This window comes from Charadrius vociferus, unplaced genomic scaffold (genome assembly GCF_000708025.1).
Source record: "Charadrius vociferus isolate BGI_N301 unplaced genomic scaffold, ASM70802v2 scaffold370, whole genome shotgun sequence".
NCBI classification, from domain to species: domain Eukaryota; kingdom Metazoa; phylum Chordata; class Aves; order Charadriiformes; family Charadriidae; genus Charadrius; species Charadrius vociferus.
In genome coordinates this window covers 1,088,130-1,096,569 of record NW_009646744.1, presented here as the reverse complement: position 1 = coordinate 1,096,569, position 8,440 = coordinate 1,088,130, and the positions used below count along the sequence as shown (strand labels likewise).

At 47.8% G+C, this 8,440-nt stretch overlaps 1 protein-coding gene across 1 annotated transcript in view; it reads left to right on the top strand.

Moving 5' to 3' along the window:
• The window catches only part of SOWAHA (sosondowah ankyrin repeat domain family member A), a 27,290-nt gene that overhangs the window by 17,317 nt on the left and 1,533 nt on the right, over positions 1–8,440 (top strand). The window lies entirely within an intron of this gene.

Sequence of the window (8,440 nt, the reverse complement as noted above, 5' to 3'; positions counted from 1 at the left end):
GGTGTCAGCTGCCGGGGTAGGGGGTGGGAGCGCGGGTTTGGGTGTGAGCACATGGCACTGGTGGCATTCCGCAGGTGGAGAGGGCCGGAGAGCGCCATGCAGCGCGGCCCTCGGTGCAGAAATGCTTAACGCCAACACGAAGCTGTCAGTGTGACTGCAGAGGTGGCAGGAGCGTCCTCTGCGGGGGTCGGAGCGGGCACACAGCTACCCTGAGGCCCATTTCCCCCTCTCGAGAAGCTCCCAAGCGTTCTGCAGGGCCATCAGATACCCAGCCTCTGCGCCGAGGTGCATCCTTCACACACGGGAGTCGCAGCAAAGTGGCAGGCAGAGCGTGGGTTTGAGCCGGGATGCCGAGAGCTCGCGCCATCGCGCTGCCTGCGCTCATGGCAAGTTAAAGTACGCAAGAGAGGACAGTCGGGTCTTTCTTCATCATTCCTTCCCACATAAAGCACAAAGCCATCACCCTCAGTCTTTGTAAGCCACAAAGACGTTGGTATTTTACAAGCTGTTAGCACAGACCAAAGTTTTTCTTGCTTTCTGGTGCCCTCTGCTGCAGTGCACCTACCGAGGAACAGCTAACCAGCGCCACATGCTCTCCCGGTCACGCAGCCGGGTCACTAGACCAGACCCAAACCCCCAGTCTGTCTGCTGCCCTGGGTTTGCCTCAGGCTTTCCTCAGTCTTTCTATCAGCCACTGCATCCTCATCTTTCCTCCTCATCCTCTCTCAAAGCAATGTGTACGTCCAGCTGGAGAACTGAGTTTGGGCAAAGAGATGAAACGCTTCCCCCCTACAAAACTGGCTCCACATGGGGAAGGACTGATGATGATCATTTTGAACCCAAGAAGAGCAAGCCCTCTTGCGACTCACTGTGCGTGAGAGCCAGAGAAAAGCTACTGTCTGCGCAAAAGGGCAGCGGTTACTATGCGATTCCTGAGGGCACAGCAGACATCCCCCCCCATCAGCTTGGACACACACTCAGCCCTCTGCCTCTCTGTTGTTAGATGTATCTGCTCAGCTGAGCTGCTCCTCCAACACCATCCGCAGAGCTGCTCCTCCGCTCAGTGCATGCACCAGCTATAGGGAGCATTAAGGAATCAAGATAACTCTGAGAATGGACTGAGGCTTAATGTTCCACTCCCCTCCTCAGGTAGGGCCAGAGCCTGCCATCCCATCCTTGTTGTTGCTGGTGAGGCTTGTCCCCCAAGAATCAGTTCCCAGCCTGAACTTCCCTAAATTATGCTAGATGTGGGACCCTAATCTCACCACACGATGTAACCGCCCCCGGGGAATGGACAAGGGAAAGGTTACCTGGAGTGACTCTGTCCAGGAGATTCTTCCTTGTCCACTCAGTTGTTCCTAGATCACCTCCAGCATCCTACGCAGGGGAGGGCCACAAATATAGTCATTAGCTAATTATGATACAGCTAAAGCTCCAAGCCCCACCCCAATTACTAGGAAACAGTGATCAACTGTGCTCAGGCACTGTTTCCAGTTATTTTTCAAAAGGTTTGCCAGATTTCAACTTTTTGGCAAGATAAGGAAAAGGAAAGATAGCCAATATCCCGGTTCCTTTCATTCATCGCCCACAAAAGCACAGTCCCTGGAGAGCCCTAAAGCGGGACTGAAGTATTCAAAGACAATCAAACCTCAGAGACCAAATTAAAACAGAATTTATATTTTATTACAATACTCGATGGGCTGCACTTTTGTCTTCTCCCTTACCTGCTATTTGTGATCTTCCCAAAGATCTCTTGCTCCCATAGCAATATAAACAAATGAGACTCCGCCGTGCTGGTGGGCATGGGGTTGCTGTGTTACAGCAGGTGTGCACGGTCATGCGTTACATCTCCACATCTTTGATTCTTCCCAAGACACCTGGGGATCCACCCGCATTGCGCTGCAGGAGCTCCAGGAAGCAATGTTCATCTCAGAAGGGGACTCGGCTTATTCTGGAGAAATAAAACAGGATATGAAAATTAGATAATTGAAGGGAGGGGGCAAGGGTTATCATACGCAAGTGCTTAGAAGGATTGGAGATTAAGAAGGAGGTTGTATTCTCCCTTGAAGCAATTTCAAGGCATTTTCTGAGAAGGTGTTATCCAGGTGATACGCTTTTTGCAATATGGTAAATCTAGTGCAGGTCAGAAGGGCTGTTTTTCTGTCCTTCCTGCCTATGACCAAATTAATTCTGCTAATCCATACACTAGCTTTAGCTAAAGATAGGTTGCAAAAATGTTGTATTTCTCGAAAAAGGCCATTGCTGAACACCATCTGTTAATTTATTTTCTTGGGTCAGCAAAAATGACAAAACCCCCCATGGCTCTTCGTTAATGCTGCCTTGTGCTAGAGCTGCCAGGGATACCAAAGCCGGCCTGCTGGTCTTTGGCATCTCCAGCCGAACCTCCCTCCGCCTGCAGCGGGGGTATAAGCTTGCTAAGCCTTTTATTCATTTCTCCCTCGCGAGGGAGATGTTCCTACAGACCAGGCGCTCACTTTGCCATCTTGTTTCTTTGGCCAAAGGTTCTCCAGTTCTCCCTAGGTCTTTCACCAAAAATTGTGAAGCTAAAATCTGGTATTTCTGCTGTACAGATGCCAGTAGAACAGTTTATATAGAAGCAGAGTTAACTTTCTAGGCCTTCTTTATGTATCACAAAGAAGCAAAAATAAACAGATAAAAAGGTTAAAAAGTTACCTTTTTTTTTACATTACAGGCAAGCTTTGGAGTCCTGATTTAAGACAATGTAAACTCCTGCTTAACATGCACTTAAATGCCATTATGCCAGGTACTTTGGGAGAAGTGATTGACTGAGATTCATTAAGAGCTCTTTTTTCTGCCAGTGAAGTGCAGAGTGTAACAACACAAGGCTCACAAAGGCTGATTCCCAGACAGCTACAGGTTTCTGTGAGCTGCAGGTCAGATGCAGTCAGACTGACGGCATAAAGGAAATTCTGAGACATTGCAACAGATCAAGGGACGACACTGCTGTCGCCTGGCTCCGATTGAGCTGTGCTGCTGAGATCTTCTGCAGCTGGAGTCCTCTCTCCCTTTGTCCATCAGCGCTGCCACCAGCATGGGGCGGATCTCAGTGACAGGTCAGCACTGTGTAAAAGCTTGCAGTTAAACACCTTGTTATTTCAAAAAGTGCACTATTTTTAATGCCAATTCAAGAGCACCCCTGCTAATTTCAAAAGCTTCAGATGCATAAAAACTGCTTCAAGAGAAGGGAATTGGATTTGGTGGCTCCTTTAACTGCTATGGCATCACTTGTTATGCAAATTATTCCTAATGGCTCGGAAATTAAACGTGTATTACAGTGCTGGATGCTCCTGCAAATATATTAAACTCTGCGGAACACATGTACCTGCTAAATCCACAGTGAATTTGGGATGAGCTCTGAATTTTCTACAGGTAAAGAGCCGGTGCTGAGAATACAAGGGACTGGAGAGGCACAAATGTGTCCCTGGAACCTCTCTGTCCTGGGGAGAGGAAGGAAAACGCCCCTCGCTGCACGGATGGTGGCATTGCAGTAGTGCGGTTCTTAAGGTGGGGAGATCAGCAGGAGCTGCTTTACTTCTTCACGTCGTTGCCCTATGTACAGGCAATGAAAATGGAGAAAAATAAATGTTATCACAGGCACTTTTACTTCACACGCAGCCACAGTGAGCAAGTGATCATCCTACCTGCTGCATGAATACTGCAGCAAGCCCAAGGCCTTTTGAAGATGGCTGCGTCTTTCAGGGCTGAGTAAAATCCTTGATCTTCAAATCCAGGCGGTGCAGATAAACAGAACTCCTTCACATTTTTCAACACAGGCCGGAGGAAGCAGCTTATTGGAAACTATTCATTTCTCGCAGTGTGTCCTCCTGGGGATTATTCAAAATCAAATTGTTTCACAGCTACTCTTTTAGCAGCACTACCACCAAGCACCTTATTAAACTTTCATTGGTTATACTGACAATATATGGGACTTATAGGGCATTTCTACAGAAGCGCTGTCCTTCTAAGCTGACAGTCAATAGGAGCTGTAGGTCCATTGCCCCCACGCACACTCAGTGGTCCCCGTGAATCTAAGTGGGATGGCTGGAACCAGACCCCAAATTCCCCTGCCTCCTCATGTTAAAAAGCATTATTACTACACTGTACCTCAGACAGGGTTTGCATTATCTGGCTGGAAATCCCATCAAGTTCGCAGGCACCATCTGAAAACCTGAGGATGTTTGGGATGGGTCCTTGCATCATCTGTGTGGAACAAGCAGTATTTAATAAATACGAACTCTGAGATACATGGAAACCAGCATTTGAATGCTTGCTGTTGAGAAACATTGTCCGAACTGGTTACTGAGGTCCTTGAGTTACAGCTGAACCTTGCTCATTTATGAGAAAATGCCTTTTATCTGCAAATAGTCTTCCCCCCCTCTCCCTGCCCCTTCAGAGACTTCTGCTCAATTGTTTATCTATGGAAGGTTACTGCGTTTCTCCATGGAACAAAGGAAGAGCTATTTTCCTTCACAATGCATGCTCTTTGTTTCACATGAAAATATCAACAAGGAAAGTGGAAAATCATGGGCTTTGTCATCCTATTTATTCCGGGAACCCTGATTTCTTTTCAGAGGAAAATAAGTTTTCCTTGAGGTACAAATCCTATCCGTAGTCAATAGCACCTAAGCTTCACCTTTCTGCAAAGCACCAGCGCCCTGTCCGACTGGGACTATCCCCCATATTCCCTTTTTCTTCCTCCGTTGCTTCCAACCTGGCATCTCACCTTCCCTGTGGCTCTGAGAGTATCATGCGAGAAGGAGCAGGACCTGGGATACTGTTTCCTTCCGTTTTGAAGTGTCAGTAGAAACTTCTTTGCTCCGACTAGACACTTTGCTTGATTTATTTCCTGGGTTTGTGTGATGTGAATAATTACAGTCATAAACCTTTATCTTCTTCCCCCGAGGGGGTGGCAAAAGGCCTCAGGCTCTCTATGCCATTTACTACACTGTAATGTTGGTCGTTTGAAAGTTGGTGAAACTTATTCACGGGAAAGAGAACTCTCCTCAGTCACACAGTTCAAAACAAGAGGCCAGCTCTCTATGGCTTATGACGTAGAACTAGCAAACTGCAATGTTTGTGTTTTAAAAAAGTAGTAGTAAATTAATTTAATCGTGGGTTTCTGTACATTGCTTTTGTCCCAGCCAGTAAATTAAAAATATCAAGACAGCTGGCTTGAAATCTCCTATGAAGCAGCCCACAGTATTCCGTAAATAGCCCCACAAAAAATACTTGTTTCGTAGGTTTCTGGTGACACAGAAAAAGAGGCAAAACTTCTCATGCTTTTTAAGGCTGTAAATTTCAGATGACTGATGAGCGTAACATCCATAATGCTCCAGGCTTTTATTATCTATATTAATAAAATTCATTCAGACAGCTTAATTTCTGCTGCATAATCCAATCAGAATACGACCAGTGCTCAGTAAACTAATAGGGGCTCACTGTGATCTGGTCCCGTGGTACGTGGCACTCAGCCTGAAAGGTGGGCAACCAAAAGGCATCAACAGATGAAGGGGAAAGTTGGCAAACAGGATGGGCCCCATGCTGCAGTCTGGAAATGGTAGGCAGGATCAGCCAGAAGTGTTGTTTCCTTCTTAATTACAGAAAGTATAGGACTAACCTAACGCCCACTGACAGAGAGACTGTGAAAAGGAGCACAACCACACAGCACAGGTTGCCCACAAAGGAGCGCGTGTGGGACAGGCGGTTGGATGCATCACTGGAAAATTACCTGGGGAAAGAGCTCCTTGCGTCAGGGCAGTTAAACGAGAGCAACCAGTTCACCCCTGGCATGGCACAGCACGAGGCACACTTGTAGACATCCTCTGTCCTTTTCTATGACCTCCTGGGGATATGCCCTTCTGCCCTGCGGCCACAAGGAATACCAGGACCTGCAGTGGGGAACAGAGTCAGTAACACCCATCCTTTGGCACCCCGACCCAACGCAAGCCCCCGGAGAGGTGATGGGACCTCGGTGACCCAAGGGTTGCCCCTTGGGTGCTGAGCAGTGGGGCTTCCTGGGGGCCATGGAGATCCCTCTGCAGGAGAGGTGCCAGGCTGGGGATAAAATGGGTGGGATCCGATGGCACCCTTGTGGGTCTCAAAGGATACATGGGTGCAGGGGGCTGATGCCTTCCTCAGGGCTGCACTGGCAGGGACAGAGTGCAGCACCTCTCTGTGAGCACCCACGGAAACACCCTCAGCGTAGCAGTGAGCCCGAGAACATACCCTGCTGTGCTTGAACCAATTCAAGCAATAGGAATAACCTCTCCCTTAACATTTGTAACATAAGAATATATATTTTTTTAAAGAGCCTATTCTTCTGAATTATTTTCCCTCCTCTTCTCGCTCATTTGTAGATATGAACTATAATCCTAGGGTATAGTTGAAAGTTTGCAATGCAAAAATCACAGACTGCTGCGATTTTCGTATGGCTGCAATGGATTCCAGTAAGGAAAAGAAATCAACATTGAAAGCAAGGCATAGCAATTAATTTTTGGACGCATGTTCATTATTAGCTCTCTACAGTAGGCAAGGCGGAACCGTGGCAATGCCATAAACTAGAAAGCATTGCTAATACAGTAAAACACTAGACACAAGTGGCTGCCTCAGCAGAGGGCGAGGTTGCTGCGTATGCCACGTGAAAAGGCAGTAATAAGAGGTGTGCGATTCACGTAGAAATACTGAATTGCTACAAGCAGCATGAAGATTACACACTATTATGTGAAAGAACATTAGAGCAGCAAAATGATTTTGAGGAACTGGCTCAGCGCCAGCTTGTTAGCAAAAGATAAAATAGCTTTTCAGAGATTTGCGCAAAGATGGAGAGAGAAGGGGAAAGACTGCCAAAGGAAGACTCTGAGCAATCTGTGGGAAGAGGCTCTTCCACCACCAGTAAAAGGTGTGAAGAGACAGAAGGGAGGTCAGCACCAACGAGAAGAGAGAGAGAGATGCATGGCGTGGGGATCAACGCACCTTGAATTGCCTTCAAAATGGAGACTTTGGCACAGGCTGCTACTCCATTTTATTCGAGTTCTATGACAGTGAAAACAGAAACGAATCTATTTTCTGTTTTCTTATCCATTCTTGTACAGTTACTTTTATCTGTCTTCATACCACAATGACTTTGTTCATTCTGTGCTCAGTTTCTCTTGCTGTTTTCCTAGACAAACTGTTCAGTCATTCAGGAATCGATTTAGTGATCTCAATTGCAACACTCCATGGAGGAGAAAACAAGTTTGCAGGCTGACCGTCATCCCTCCAGGAGGTCTTCAGTCCTACTGCTTCGCCTGGGCAAAGGCATTTGTCTGGGATTTTTTTTTTTTTCCCCTGTAGAATAGAGAACAATAACAATGTTAAATGCTTAAGCAGAAGTAATTGATATGGCAGCAGAGACAGCTTCTCTCTGTATAAAAAGAGCTCTCTCTTCTCCAGGTGTACATGATTAGATGCAGGCATGTTGTAAAGATTTCATCATTTATATAGATTCACATATGTTCATTGTAGATGCAATATAGGTAAAAGACATAGAGAATAGGTATGATAACATATCTTTGTGGCGGGTCCAGAGACGGGCCACGAAGATGCCCCGAGGGCTGGAGCATCTCTCCTACGAGGACAGGCTGAGAGAGTTGGGGGGGTTCAGCCTGGAGAAGAGAAGGCGAAAAAGGGGAGAGCTCAGAGCCCCTTCCAGTGCCTAAAGGGGCTCCAGGAGAGCTGGGGGGGACTCTGCATCTGGGAGGGGAGTGATGGGACGAGGGGGAACAGTTTGACACTGAAAGAGGGGAGATTGAGATGAGATATGAGGAAGACCTTCTTCCCTCTGAGGGCGGTGATCCCCTGGGGCAGGTTGCCCCGAGAAGCTGTGGCTGCCCCATCCCTGGAGGGGTTCAAGGCCAGGTTGGACGGGGCTTGGAGCAACCTGGGCTGGGGGGGGGGGTGCCTGCCCAGGGCAGGGGGTGGCACTGGATGGTCTTTAAGGTCCCTTCCAACCCAAACCGTGCTGTGATTCTATACAGTATCACATAGAGCTGAATATAATTCAAAAGACTGACCCACCCACCCACCTTCTGACATATTTTGAGGCGTGAGACCCTTAACCCAGAAGAACCGCAGCTCCTGCAGAACACCCGTGTGTGTGTGCGCGTGTGTGCGCGTTTCTCAGAGAAGGGAGACACGACTTCGCAGACCGATTCCCACCTAAAGCCGCACCGCTTATTCACTACCGAAACAAACAAAAATAAAAACCCGAAAAGAATCGCTTTAGGAAGTCGGAAGGGGAGTCAGTCAGCGCTTTGCCACTGCCTGAGGTGTCTCCGAAGAGCTGATACACCTCACTGAGGCGCGTCTCCTCAGCTCTCTGAGGGTCAGGCCGCCGCCTTCCCGCCTCCCCGCCCGGCTC